General features: G+C 35.9%; 1 protein-coding gene across 3 annotated transcripts in view; it reads right to left on the bottom strand.

Annotated features, from left to right (window-relative positions):
- LOC128857218 (protein Tob1) overlaps positions 1-13,979 on the bottom strand; it is a 90,480-nt gene extending 76,501 nt beyond the window's left edge. The window contains exons 1-2 of one of the 3 annotated variants that reach the window (XM_054092866.1): positions 13,613-13,979; positions 1,884-2,237 (exon numbers count right to left, since the gene is read on the bottom strand). The gene's annotated coding sequence lies outside the window, so the exon portion shown is untranslated. The remainder of the gene's footprint in view (positions 1-1,883; positions 2,238-13,612) is intronic. The other 2 variants (XM_054092864.1, XM_054092865.1) reach the window with 2 other exon arrangements.
- Positions 13,980-14,200: the final 221 nt, after the last annotated feature.

Here is a 14,200-nt window from a genome sequence, read left to right as displayed (position 1 = left end):
GAAAGTTTTGAGGAAATTCAAAAAATTTTGTGCAAAATTTAAAAAGTTACATTACATTCATTTGGAACGGGGTGTATGTGCGACGAAATCGTAGGGGCATGAATTAGTATCAGGTGGGGTAAAGAAAGTAAGCAGAATTGCCGAATGGTCTTTTTTTTCGTCTTCTTCGACTCTTCGAGGATCCTTTTTAAAAGTTTACATTCATAAATCGATAGAAAATTAAGTTTTAGGCAGCTACCTGGAAGTTCAATTCGAGAGCTATAATAGAAAAATGTTAAATTCACGCCCAAAGTCGGAAAAGCCAGTCAGGTCAGACCCGGGTGCTCAACGTCGGGTAAATTATCGTAATGCGTGGTTTTTATTATGCCTGCTGTAGCACGAAAATGCAAAAAAATTTAATTCTTTTCTATTCTTAGGCGCCAGAAAAGAGATTAAAATTTCAAAAAAAAAAAAAAAAAATATTCAAAAACATTTGAAAAAGTATTCAGAAAAATTTTAAAATTTGCGCATAGCAAATATATTTGTGTTTAAAATTATTTCGCTCTGCTCTTTTTTCGCAATTTCACGATTTTCTTCATGATTTTGTCCTCATACATTCAGCCATTCAGCTGACAAAAATTTGGCCAAATAAAAAAAAAATAAAAAATAAAAAAAAATTACCAATAAAATTAAAAAAATTTACAACATTTTTTTTAGTTAAAAGTAATGCGGAATATTTAAATTTTCGAACGTGTTCTGTTTTACAAAAATTTGAGCAAAACGACTTATCAAAAATTCACACAAAAAGTTTTACGCAGCGTGGAAAATATCAGTCCTGCATGCACGTAAAAATTTATTTTTTTAATTAAATGGATGCTTACTTTTAATTTAATTAATTTTAATTCAATTTTATTACATTAATTTTATTACATTTAATTTAAATTTATTTACATCGTTTTATTAAAAAAAAGTATTAGCTTCACTCACTCGCTTGGCTATTTGCGTTTATTAGCAATAAATTTTTTCGTTTACACATTTTTTAGCACGAGTTTTTTTTTTAAATTCCATTGCACCTCCATTTATAGCAAAAATTTGTTTTTTTATTTATTCCCTTATTTTATTTTATTTTACTTTATTTTATCTTATGTTATTTAACTTAATTTAATTTAATTTAATTTATTTTATTTTATTTTATTTTATTTTATTTTATTTTATTTTATTTTATTTTATTTTATTTTATTTTATTTTATTTTATTTTATTTTATTTTATTTTATTTTATTTTGTTTTATTTTATTTTATTTTATTTTATTTTATTTTATTTTATTTTATTTTATTTTATTTTATTTTATTTTATTTTATTTTATTTATTAAAATCCACATATTAATTTCTATTCATCCGTGATGTACTTTAATTTACATGAATCAGCCGCATGCTTGCTCTAAAGTTGCTTAACATTAAAAAAAGTCACTTAAAAATCACTTAAAAATAGCTCGCAGCCAACTCCCTCCTTTTCAAGGTTATACTGCGCTCATCAACTTTAAATGTCAAAGTTCAATGTCGCTTTTCACTATATTCATCTCGCACACACAGTTGCATAACGCCAGCTCAACACTGCAGAAATTTCGAAGAAAATTGCACTGCTCATGTGAGCGAATTTGTTGTGAAACATATTTCATAAAATTATTTCAACAGTAAGCCACACTTTTCACCGCACTTTTTAATTTATTGGTCCTTCAATTATCACATTTTGCGAAATAGTTAATGCATGCGAAAAAAAAATTGTATTCCTACAGTGCATGCAAATATACAAAATAAAAAAAAAAAATAAAAGAATTAAGTAAGAAAAAACACCTTTTTGTTGGCACTATTTATTTAAAAAATAAATAAATTAATTTAACAAACCAACTACTGCATCCAACTACCGAAATTTTCATGTGCGCTAAGAGCCAATCTGATTTCTCGCTTCTCAACTATTTTCAATTGAAGTTGCAGCAGCGCCCCTGTTTTACTATTTAAACACTTAGTTTTATCTATTCATATTTACCATAGAACCCATAAAACTTGCCTTTTGAAACTTCCGTTGCGCCTTTGCTCTGTATGTACTTGTAGCTATTTTTTGTTTTTGTTTTTAGCTCATCCGCTTTTTTTTCAACACTTTTCCACTAAATATGACTATTTATTTCAATTGACATTGCAAACTGACACACACACGCACAAACGCCTCTTGATGTTAATATCAATTTATGCGTTATTTTACTATGAAATAAATTAATTAAATATAAATTATTATATCCGACTAAATGTTAAAACACTGCGGCACCGATAACGACAAACGCGCGACACACACAACACTTTGCGCTTGAAATGCTCGAATAAATGTAGTCGCAGAGGTGGCGCAAAAATGAAGCGCACAGAGCAAAGACAACAAACACAAAACAGCTGACCGAGCGACCGACTAACTGAATGCCTCAATGTTAGGTTGACTAGTTGACTGCTTGGCTGGCTGGCTGACTGACTGGGTGGCTGGTTGATGTTTACATACGACTACACTTGCCTACAAGTACAAGTATGTGTGTGCATGTATGCATAAAATATTTATACGTATGCGTGTATTTGTTGTCGTAGCCAGCAAGTGTGATGAAACGACCGAATTGTGCTGAGCGATTTTGTTTTTGTTAGTGCTGAGTACGCGCCGTAGCTGTTTTATACCGTCGTTTACTGGTGTCGTCCAACAGTTACAATCAATGACTGACAACAGCCCCAAAAGCACCAGCGCCAGAACCAGCTGCTTGCTTGCTAGTGCGATTGCTGTTGTTGGCTTTTGTATCAGTTCAGAGGGTCTCCAACAAAACTAGTGCAATGCGGTGTAGAGTAGGCGCGAGCGCCAAAGAGCGAGAAAGAGCGCAAGTGAGCGCCAATCAAATCAAACTTCAAGAACCCACCAGTGAGCGTATCGTAACTTAAATGAATAGTAAATAAACCATTTATAAAAACAAAAACAAGAAAAAAAACCTCATACAAAGGGTTGACGTAGATACGCGCATATTTACATATATGCATATACAAGTGCGCGTAGATATGTTTGTGCCCACTTAAATGTGCAAGTTGTTATACAGCGCACTCACGATAATGTGAACACTAGGCTATAACGTGAAACGGCTGGAAAGAGGAAAAGAGGCAAGAAAGCGCTGTAATGCAAGAAAGCTCAAATAAAATGCATTTATTACTCAATACACAGGGTGGTGCTCATATATTTTTAGCGATTTCTTGGTTTTTTAGGTTGATAGTAATAATTGTACTGCACTTTTTAAAAATAAATAAATTAAGAAATAAATAAATAAATTAATTAAGAAATAATATTTAAAAAAATATATAAACAAATATTTAAAAAAAGAAAACAAAAATTAAAATAAATAAGAATAAATGAATAAATTAAGAAATATTGTAATATTTTAAAAATATATAAAAACAAATTAAGGGGAAAAAATATTAAAATAAATAAATTAATATAATTAATGAATTAGTTAAGAAATGAATTTTAAAAAATATACACAAAATATTTAAAGAAAGAAAAAAATTAAAATAAATAATTAAAGGAATAAATAAATAAGTTAAGAAATTATTATTAATCCTTATTCTCGCTAAACAGATTGCATTTGCGAACCCCTTCCATTTGCCAAGTCCTCCTCTTAAGTTTAATGCCCAAACCATTCAGTTTGGAGATTTTTTAATTTTTTAATTTGATATTTTTTTTTTATTTGATATTCTAAACTTCAAAAACCGTAAAAATTTTTTCGATCGAATTTTTGAAGTTAAGAAATTAACAAATAAAATTTAAAAAAATATGCAAAAAAAATGTTTAAAGTAAGAAAAAAATAATAATAAAAAAGAAAAATAAATTGAGAAATTAAGAAATAAAATTAAAAAAATATACAAAAAAATATTTAAAGTAAGAAAAAAAAAAAATAAATTAATTAACTAAAAAATAAATAAATAAGTTAATAAATACATAAATAAATAACTAAGGCATGGTGATTTTTTTTAATATTTACAATGTTTTTCGAGTTGGGTTTTATTGATATTTTATTTTATTTTGTTTTTTTTTTATTCTTCAACCAAAACATAACTTTAGAATTTTACACAAAATTTTTGTAAATTCAAAAAATTTGTATCTGAAATTGAGCTTTTTAATATAAATTTTTAGAAATTTTATCTGAAACTTGAGCTTTTTAATGTAAATTTTTAGAAATGGAATAGATTTTTAATATTTTTATATATTAATATAATATTATGTTTTTTTTCTTTTCTGACGGAGTTTTGCGCTTCATTCCGTATAGACGTGAATTTCTTGTGGAAGAAAATGCGCAAGACAAATTTCAAACAAAAATCAAGGCCAGGCTTAATTTCTGCACTTCTTTTATGAGAAAAGTTTAGCTCGAAAAATATTAAAAAATAATATAAAAAAATTTAGAAAAATTAGATATTAAAAAAAAAAAAACACCTACACCAGCCAGTGTAAATACTTTGACAAAAATTTACTCCCAGTAATAAGAGAAATGGTCCATCTATCGCTTGGAATAAAATTAATTTCGATTACAAATAAAGGAAGTATATACAAGGTGGCGCAAAATTGATCAATTTTGAATAACTTTTTTACTAAATGAGAAAAAAAAGAATTGTTAGTTCGTTATTGAGTGAAGGAGAGTAGTTAACGTTAACAAAGGAGAGTACTGATGTGGAAATCAAACCAGCTTCCTGATAGTCATAATCGACATTTCGACTTAATTTAAAGAAAAATACAGAGTTTCTCAATAGCTGGTTTTACAATGGCTGGTTTTACAGCAGCCTGCTTTGTCAATCCGATTTTTCACTACATTTTCGCGAGTTTCGGCTCCTCAATGGCTCGAAGTTGGACGGTAGGGTTGGAGGAGGAGTATTCTGCAAAGAGCTCCCCATCAAATTCAGGTTACCGGATCACTGTCGTGTGTTCCAAGTAGAGGTGGCCGCAATTAAAGAAGGAGCTGACTGGCTACTTACTTGCGTAATAACTGTTAAGAAGGTAAATATTTACTCCGATAGCCGGCAATTAGGGCCCTAGGCTCTATTATGATGCATTCGAAAAAGGTCAGGGAATGCTTGGTCTCTCTCTCGATTGCATCAGAATTCTTCGATATAAAGATAATTTGGGTACCTGGTCACAGTGACATTGCTGGAAACTGCGAAGCCGACGAGCTGGACAGACAAGGGACCTGTGAGGTAGTGTGCCCGCGAAAGGAGAGGATCGGGATCCCCTTGAAAACCTGCGCTCTACTCCTGGAAGGATGGGCTTTGCACCAACTCAGCGAACGCTGGGTAAGTACACGAACGTGTAAGATCGCGAAGTCCTTCTGGCCACGTTTCGATAGGAGGCGTTCGAGGGATATTCTGAGGATGATAAAATCTCATCTCTCAAATTTCTTCGGCATCCTCACAGGGCACTATCCGCGGGGTATACATGCCGTGAGACTCGGAATCACTTCGAGTCCTTTTTGCGTCAGCTATACTCCTTAGCTGCCCAGCTCTCGCGGGACTAATATATATTTAAGTATCTTGGTTCTCACTTCTTTTCTACACCGGCTGATATAGCAGGCCTTGATAACAAAAATCTGATGAACTTCATCAGCAGCATAAAGATACTAACACAACCGCAGACTAGTCAGCGTTCATAGCCCACAAACAATCAACCCTCCCCACCCCTTTCCCTTTCGTCCTGTCGTCCTTTTCCCACCTCTTGCAATGGTATCACAAAGGATGAACCAAACTTCTTTCGTCCAAGTGGGCCCACTCTCTGGGCAACCATCACTACCTACCTATGTACCTCCTCAATGGCAACTTCGATTTTATGTTTCATTTCTTGAATAGTCTCTGATTGCTTAGCGTTTCAAATAATCAATTAATTTTACGCAGCGGATTCCCTAATACACCAACGAAAAAATTATATGACCAACTAAATTTCCTATATTTTTATTATCAGTTTAGGGCCAACAATTTATGTTTTTAATATTTAAACTTTTTATGATAAATGTCCCGAATTAAGCACACATTTCACGAAATTTCAATTAATTAAAGTAAAATCTATAGAACGAAAAAGGCAGAAGACCAATACAAGATCAGTTTAGGGTTAACTATTTATTTATTTAATTTTTATAAAAAGAAAATAGTAGCAATGTTATTATATTGCAAATAAAAAAATTGTAATCTTGGGTTTGGCTTGTAATTTGGAGCTTAGTAATTTGTGTTGGATCCTCCTTTGATTATAATTTGTTGAAGTCATTGAGGCATCAATTTGAGTAAGTTTTTTTTTAAAGATAATTTTTGTGTTTTTTTTCCATTTATTATGCAAATAAATTTGGGGAAAAAATTACTTTTTCCCATTTATCTTTCCAAAATTTGTACTTTTCTGCAAATCTCAATCGAGCCTGTTTGGGTTGTGTAGTTAACTTAGGTTTAGGTACTCGTGGTAGACTAGACTAGAATTCGCTAGCAAAATTTGCTGCACACGACGGGTAGTAACTTCCAAATTAAGAATGTGTTGAATTAAAGCAAGGCTATTTGATTTATTTATAGCTAAACGTTTGATTTTCCGAACATCTCAAGCGCTAAGTATTGGTTTTTTTATCATCTCTAGCGTTAGGTTTTTTCTCCTGGTACATCCGCACTTTTCTTTCAAATAAAGGAAATGCAAAGGCACAATTTTGCTTCTTTTTAATTTTGATGAAATCTCCCACCTTCTAGGGCTTCTCTCCCCATGCTTAAATTTGTTCCTGCTCAAATTCAGGCAACGCTTTGTCGCGCGGCATATTTTTTTTTCTCAACCAGAACAACCACATACATTTGAGAAGGCGATAAAGCGCTTTTTTTACAAAATTTTTCACTTTTAATATATAATATTTTAACGTAATAACTTACATTGAAAACATTTAAATTAAAAGCAAACGCTTTTGGTCTTCTAATTATTTCGTTTTGCGCAGAACAGGAATTTGCGCATTTCAAAAATACCAGCAATAAATGCCGAATAATTTACGTTATGAACTACCGTTTTAAATATTCGATCAACGAAATGATATTGGGAATTTTTCTGTGATTACTTCAGTAGATATCATCCTGAGTAGCTTTTCCATCGCAGAAATACACTCGGAGGTTTGCCATTGCCTGCCCCCGAGGGGCGACAGCTAACAAAAAAAAATTTTTTTTCTGGTATTTGGTGTTTCATGCACGGAGATTTGAATCTACGCACTCCCTAATGGTAGTCACGCACCAATCCCTTCTGCTATGGCTGCCGCCAAAAAAAACTATAGGAGCCTCCATTTGTGGAACAACATCAAGGCGCACACCACTAATAGGACGAGGAGCTCGGCCAAACACCCAGAACGGCTGTATGCGGCAATTATTTTATTTTTATTTTTAGGTATCATATCAGGTAATCTTCTTGGTTTTCTAATGTTTTCGTGCTGTGTATAACTCAAGAACATATACGCAAAGTTTTCAAAATATTTCTTGGCGCAGTAGCTTTAGTTTTTAAGTGGCAAATTGTGCGCGATATTTTTCATTTCCCATGAGTGGATCACCGCAGCTTAAAATAAGAAAAACATCGCCATTTTTTGGTTATTAATCGCTGATCTACCTCTACCAGTCTAGACATGCACTTTTTTTGTATTTGGTTGCACGCATTATTTGTCAGGCGTCCACGCCCTTGGGTTTGCGTGACAGGTTATTTCATGATTTCATAGAATGTTGACTCTCATTATCTGGCGACGACCGCTCTGGTTGTTCATCAGCTGGAATTTCAAGGTCAAATTTAAATTTTCAATCCAATTTTGACAGGCCGTTGACAAATTGTCTATCTGCCAGTTTAAGCCAAGCGAAAAGTATGTGACACTTTGTTGATTTTGGCAAGATGATTTTCTGATTTTTTTTAGTATTTTTGATAAATTGTTTTTACAAATTTTTTTTTACAAAATTTTTTATCAAATATTTTTTCTGCTTTTTCTATTTAAATATTTTTTCTGCTTTTTCTATTTAAATATTTTGTCTGCTTTTTCTATTTAAATATTTTTTCTTGCACATCTTGAAAAGAAAACGGTGTATGACATGCCACGATTTGAACGACATACAAATAATCTCGTGGAAAGGTACACAGCGATTGAAGGGTGAAGAGCCGTGCCATTGCAATGAACTGAAATATGAATTGTGTGCAAGCGAAACAACGCAGCTATTTCGACGGTGCAGACGGAGTGTTGAGGTGTGCATTGACGAGCAAAATATTTCATCACACTTTGCACTGATCTCAAAGCAATTAGAACTCCGCGCTTTGGTAAATAAGTTATGAAAATAATTTCGACACGATACTTGTTTTTAATGCAAGTTTGCACTTTTGCCTTTAGCTCCTGAACTGTTGAAAATATCAGCATCAGATGGTGTAACTTAACACGCAGCCCTTGGCACAATCAGTTTATTGCAGAAAACACTCGATGAGCACAAAATTTTGCACAGTGATCACATTAATAGGCTTCTTTGAGTATCTAATCTCACCTGTTTCTGTTTTCTATAGAGATAAATCGGCTACTGGCCGAAAATTCGAATTTCAAATTGCCTTCGAGGGAGCTTATTCACAAAGCGGTACAAAATTATATTCAAGCTCCAGACGCTGCGGAGAAAGTGAGCATTCTTAACCCTCCGTTGGATACCTTTTTCAAAACATTATATTGAGCAGCCGGGTCTGGCCTTTTTTTGTCCTGTTCGAGGATCCTTTTTAAAAGGTTATATCCATAAATCGATCGAAAATTAAACTCTCTTCAAGAGAGATATTTTTCATGTGTGGAGGGCACACAAAAGTACAAGGTTTGATTGAAAAGTAATGAGCCTTCCCGCGCGGAGCTTCTGCCAAGCGATCATCCTAATCGGCTGGTGGGGGAAAATGATCGTTGGACCTTCCCCTTCCACTAGAAACCGGTCCCAGTTCGCTGGCAACAGCGGTGCAGTCAACATCGCTCCGCGCGTGAAAGCAGTTTTAAAAGTGGATTTAGGATTTTGCAGTGGCGAAAATGCAGCGATCGTTGGAGCAACGTTACTCGATTAAACTTTGCGTAAAGCTAAACAAAACGAGTACCGAAACCATTGGGCTACTCAAGGAGGTTTACGGGGACCAATATCTGTCCAGTGCCCAGTGGCACACGAGCCAGTCGCCACGACACAAGAAGGCGCGCATGTCGAAATCCAAGGTCAAAACCATACTGATCATCTTTTTCGACTCTCGAGGCATCTTCCACAAGGAGTTTGTACCTCCAGGAAGCACTGTAAATGCGGCATTTTACAAAGAAGTGCTCCTTCGGCTGAAAACCGCGCCGCTCGGGTTCAGCCCGACCTCGTCAACAATTGGACCCTTTATCACGACAATGCGCCGGCGCACACCGCCTTCCTCTGCACCTCTGCATTGGCCAAGATGAGGGTTCCGGACCCTCCCTACAGCCCAGACCTGTCCCCTCGGGACTTCTTCTTGTTCCCGCGCCTGAAAAGAAAGCTGAAGGAGAGGTGTTTCGACTCCATCGAGGCGATCCAAAAAACTGTGCCAGCCGAATTGAACGCGATTCCGGCGGATGAGTTTAAAATGTGTTTCCTGCAGTGGAAGGACCGTTACCAGCGGTGTATTGACGCTCAAGGGTCCTATTTTGAAGAATATTAGTTGTATAAGCCAAAAGGCTTAAAGGCAAAACTGCTTAAAAAAATAAGGCTCATTAATTTTCAATCAAACCCTGTAAAAACTAAATAAAATCTGAACTTAAGCGTTACGTCAGCCATCAGTTAATGTTAAGGCACTATTGAAGAGCTGACTAAGAAATTAATAATAAAAAAAGTAGAAGGCTCTTGACACATGACCATGCGCGATGGGCTGAGGGTAGTTGGAGCCGTCATAATTTAAAAAAAAAAAAAAAAAAAAAATCAATTCGAGTGGCTAAAAGGGTCGTCAAGACTATAAGTGAGCATCGTTTCAGACCTGCAGCACATGCGAAACTACCCCATGCTAATGAATAACCTTCCAACAATATTTAGTCGGTCGATTCGCCATTAATGTAGAACAGTTTTCAGTTTAAACGAGAGAGGCTGCTGAACTATTTTGATATTTTTTTTTTCCGTTGTTCACTCCTCTCGGGACCATAGAGCCTCGACAAGACTCATTCTTGTGTTGGTTTTGTTAATCTATTTGATTTCTGGTTTCTAGGTGGTTAGCCTGCCGCTACCAGATATGATAGAGGGACTCCTTTTTAACTGGTACCCCAAGTCAGTAAGTCTGCATTAGCCACGAACCCACGCATATGAGATAATTGATTCGTGTTCAGGGTTGGGCATTTTGCACTATCCCTAAGTTTTTAGTGGCAGTTATATAAGGGTTTCAATATTACTTCAGTCTTCACTTATTCAGTGTTTAACTCTCCACTTATTGCATTTATTTTTTAGCGCACTATGCCCAACCCTGTACGTGCTACATATCAAGTGGGTATCGTTCCACGATTGAGCTCCCGAAGTGAGAAATATGGATGTGAAAAGATTCAGAAGGGAGAATGCAAGAAAAAGAAATACCTTTTCCACACCTTACATTATCCATCTGGCACATACAGTTCCATTTTGGGTACTGTGGATAGTTGTGAGAAAAATTAAGAATGTATAAAGCACTGACACGGCCTGTGCTTACATATGGCTGTGAACTATGGATGCTGAAAGCTAACGAGACAAAACAGCTAACGTGCTTTGAAAGAAGAGTGCTCCGAAAGATCTATCTATGGTCCGCTTAGAGTGGCAGATGGCACTTATCGCAATAGGTACAATGCCGACCTAGAAGACATAGTTAAGAAAGAAATTATAATAAGATTTATTAAGTAAGTCTCAACGACTTAGATGGCTGGGACATGTGGCTAGAATGCCAAGAAAGCGATCAACGAGAAAGGCACTAGATCTTCGCCCAATTGGAGAAAGAAGAAGGAGACGCCCGAGGAAAAGGTGGCTAGAAGATGTGGAAGCTCATCTTAGGAAAATGCGCGCGTTCTGTTGGAGGGAAGTGGCTGTAAATCGAGAACGATGGCAAGAAACTGTGAAGACGCTAAGAATAAGAAGAACAAGGATAGTGGTGATGGTACTTTATTGCATTCATCTTCGGAAGTTAAACGTTTCCCAGCTGAGTTTATTAGGTCTATTATCCAAGGTAGTGCTTCGCAAGGGCAACATCAGCTATCCTTTCACCACCAATGCAGACGTAAGGCAAGGTTGCTCCCAGTCGCCACTTCTCTCCGCTGTCGTCCTAGACGATGCTATGTAGACGATTGCCCCAGCACAAAAGAGGGCCCGACTTCATCGATCACATCTGATTCCTTTCATGTAAACGAAGACGGACAGTCTAGTCGCGCTGGCATGCACTGTTGGACTGGATGTTAACATCGCCAACACGAAGGCGATAACCACAATAAAACAAGACATGTAAAGGTTGACGGATGCCCGGTGGAATTATCGAAAGCTTCCGCTACCTCGGCTGCACTATCACGACAGACGGCAGAGCAGATGAAGATGTGAACTGCAGGCTGAACAAAGTAAGTGCGGTGTTTGGGCGAATGCACACAGTATGGGGAGGTCAGTATTTCTATATGAAAGTGAAATATGGTTGGTCTTCAACACCACCACGCAGAGACTACAATCATTCGCGGAAAATCGTCAGCAACGACATGCTGTGGGGATCAAAGAATGTGGAGCCCATCCTATGGTAATCCAAATACAGAACGTGGCGATGTTGATCTTTCTGATCTTTCAAGTATGAAGGGATTTTTTGAAGATATGCGGAGTTACATATATTCTTGGGTGTTTTAGGATGTTTCATTACACAGCTGAGCTTTCTTGCTTCATTTAATTATTCTGAACCTAAAATGTGTTGGCATACAACAAATTTACCATAGAGAAGCACACTCGGCTACGCCCGCTGATTTTTAGTACCTCTGCAAACTTATCATTTCCACAAAAACTGCGCTTAATATTGTAGAAATTCCAAATCTTTTTCTATTGACCGGCTTGAAGTTCATTTACTTAATTATTCTATTTTTATGCTCTTTCCTCTACACACCTCGCACTTACTTTTTTGCTTGCAATCAGGGGTTGTGTAACTGATAATTAACTATTATTTCAATTGGTATTAATATTTATTTAAATTATTGTATTTACAAGTAGTTTATTTAGCCGTTGTTGCTGTTATTTTTTCCCCCACTTTCGCTTTGTTGTTATTACTATTATTATGGCACATCAAACGCTCATGTAACCAACTCACTGATGAGGCGCACGAGGCGCACGCAATTAAAATTCTCATACGAGAAATATCTATAACAGCAATACACACATACATATGAAGATATTAGTAAGTATATGAATGTATAGGATTGTGTGTGAAATAATAAAAGAAATTCTAATTTTCTATTGTGGCATTGGCGCATCAACGGACGAGGGGTAAAATGAAGTACGTACTAACTCAAAGGAGAGGAGGACAAACGAATTTTACGTGAATTGCCAACCGAGTGCAAGTGCAGAAAAACGAAAATTTGGTATTTTATGTGTTAAATACACACACACACGCACATACACGTTTACACATGCAATGTATTTGCTTAAATATTTATTAAGTTTCGCAAAAATATGCATGCGGAGTTGGCAGATGACCAGTCGGTGGCACAAGCAGTGCGCCAGCAGTTAAAAATTCGGGCAAATTTGCAAAGAAAAAAAAGCAAAAAAAAAAAAAAAATAAGAAAATAAAATTTTTTTTTTTTAAATATTAAGAAAAACAAAAAAAAAATATGAAAAAAAAATAAAAGAAAAATTATAACGTAGACTGTATACGACGATTTTCAATGGTGACAGAGGCAACGGCGGCGCCGACGCCGACGGCAGCGACAACGACAATGACGACAATTTCTTTCGTACTACTACAACAATGTCGTTGACGACAACGATGACATTGCTGGCCAGGCGGCAGCGGTGGTGGTCGATCGGTGACAGTGACAACGACAACAACAACAACAGCAACAACAACAACCACAACAACAGAACGACGTCAAAATTCCATTGCATTTGAATACACAAAATGGATATATTTTTATACATAGCCAGCATGTACACGAAACCTATTAACATTTTTATACATAAACACACACGCACATACATACATATGCTTGTGTATGTAGGTGTATGCATTTGACAAGGCACATAAGCGCTAGTTTTATTTAACTTTTTATATACTCAGTATTTGCCACATATAAGCAAAATATTCGAATGCAAGCACATAGACAAATACATAGGTGTGTGTGTATGTATGTATGCCTGTATGTGCAGTTATGTACAGCCCTGCCTGTATCTGGCTGTGTGTGTGTGGGTGTTTGGGGGTTAATTTCTTGTTGTGGTAGTATGTCACTGCTGAGCCACGACAGCGGTCACGACGTCCACTCATAGCAACTCAACCCAGCTCAATTGAGCTGCTAGTTCGCGTTCACTCCAACGCTACTACCATCACACATGCATATTAACTTATGTCTGTAGCTATGTTTGTATGCATGTGTTTGCTTTACCCCTTTCTGCTTGCGGCTGGCGCCCCAATTTATAGCCTCAGCAATAACAAATGATCTTCACTGCTTCACTGCTTGTTCACACTCGTAACGTGGAAAATAATACTTTCTTTATAACTCGTTACACTTTTGCTCTACTTTTCGCTTATGTTTGGTTTTGTGGTTTTTTGTTTTTTTTGGGTTTTTTGTTTTTCGGTTTTTGCTTTTGTTTGTTTTGTCTGTCCTATTTTGTTTATTTGCTATTCTTATGTGGCTTGTTTTTTTACCGTTTTAATAAATATATTGAAATTGGTTCTGTTTGGTTTTGAGAGTTTTTTGGCCCGTTTTGTACGTCCGCAGCGCTTGAAGGTGTCGAAGTAACTAAATCACATACAAAAATGACAACACACATTTCGAGTGCTCAGACAGCGGTCGAGCAGCGGCACATCGTCGGCATATCGGCGCTGCCCGAATCGAAACGATTTGGTTGAAGAAACAGCTGCGTTGTAGCCAACAGCAACAACTAGCAAAATAACAAACAGCAAAGCAACAGTAACAGAAACAGAAAAGCAAAAACCAAAAAAAAAAAAAAAGCGAAGCACAGCCGAGTAA

Source organism: Anastrepha ludens, chromosome 3 (assembly GCF_028408465.1).
Source record: "Anastrepha ludens isolate Willacy chromosome 3, idAnaLude1.1, whole genome shotgun sequence".
Lineage (NCBI taxonomy): Eukaryota > Metazoa > Arthropoda > Insecta > Diptera > Tephritidae > Anastrepha > Anastrepha ludens.
This window is presented reverse-complemented; position numbering and strand designations above follow the sequence as displayed.